Consider the following 1,661-nt stretch of genomic DNA (forward strand, 5'->3'; position numbering starts at 1 on the left):
GCAGGGGATGCTCAGAAGTTAGGAGTCTATGTAAGGGTGGCTGTGGTAATAGCCCAAGCCTGGTTTGGGACATGGGGCATTTTCTTAGGAGTTCTGGCATCTCTCTGCTGGCTCTCAGAGACAGACTGCAGCCAGAAAGTGAGCAGAGATGGCAGATATGCTACAAAGAATAGACGACCTCCAGGGTGTTAACCAGTGAAGTACTCACAAAGCCACATCTAGAGACAGCTAGTATCTAAAATTTATTCATATTTCAAATGGTGTTGTGAAATGGAGATCGTTAGTAACCACAGATGAGACTCGCTCTTGTCCCAGGGAATCTATCTATTGTATCTAAATTCCAGACTTGGCCCAGGAGAGGACTGGGGAGGTTTAACAGGAATCGCCCTGCACCCTCTGCCAAGTGTGTTCCCATTCATGAAGGGCCATGACATCATCTTCTTGGAATTGCACCATGACTGCAATGCTGAGGGGAAGGGAAGGCCCGTTGTGATTTATACAGGGACACCAAACGACAAAGAGAAAAAGAGAAAAGACTAAGACCCGACCTCAAGTTCAGCAAAGATTGGAAGATTCCACGCAGACTGAGGAGTCAGGCAGGTCCCAGTAGGCAGCCAAGTTCTGCCACAGACTGGCATTTGTGACTTTGCTAGAGAAAGTTTTCATCCTCGCTAAACCTCAATTTTTTTTCCATGCACAAAAAAGAAATAGTACCCACCTGGAAGGGTGAGGTGAAGATGGAGTGAGGCTTCGAGGACCGTGCCAAGACAAGAGGCTCAACTACACTAGGAAAGCACACAAACACACATCACACCGCACAAACACAGTCACACCACAAACCACAAATGTACCTGCACTGCAGATGCACGCCACACAGAACACACCCCCAGGCCCTCCACATCGCTGCTCTCCCCACGAATTTCTTCTACTTTTCCTGGGTTTTCTGGCAGGCCAGGGTTCATCTGCAAGTTTAACACATCCCAAAATACCCTATAAGAGTTTTTGCTGGATCCCTGCTCTCTCATGTTATCTTTCAATCTGTCACCAAATTTCACACTGCTATGAGCTTTGGATAAATCTCCACATCTGTGAGCTTTTCCTTTCCAGAGGATGGGGAGCATTTCCAGGTTTTGACAGTCACCGATATTATTAAACTGAGCCTGGGAGCCACTGTACTCAGGCCCAGAGAATGCAGCCTCCCCAGGCCCTGCAGAGACTTAGCCTCACTAGCAGGAAGGCATTTTATAGCTGAGCCTAAAAGAAGCAGAAGTTGCTTCTTGCAGAAGTGCACGGAAGTGCGTGCGCACGCGCGCGCGCGCACACACACACACACACACACACACACTCACACACACACGGGCTGGGGAAATTGTCATTTTCCTACGTGCCCTCTGACATCAGCCACCGTCTCTGTAGTGACAGTTTCTCTGCACTCAAATTAATCCCAGGTGTTGAAAAATGCGTGTCTCCCCCACCCTGGCTGCCGCCTTTCGCCTCACGCCCCCAGAGAAGAGTTTCTCCGCCAGGAAGCCGGTGAAGGTTTTCTTCCAAGTCACATGATCCAGGATGCAGGGGGAGAATCCTTCTTGGAACAGAGACCGGCCCAGAACGGAATCAGATGAGGACAGATAAGGTGTCATGCAGGGCAGACTATATAAAGA

This window comes from Muscardinus avellanarius (assembly GCF_963383645.1).
Source record: "Muscardinus avellanarius genome assembly, chromosome: 13".
Classification (NCBI taxonomy): domain Eukaryota; kingdom Metazoa; phylum Chordata; class Mammalia; order Rodentia; family Gliridae; genus Muscardinus; species Muscardinus avellanarius.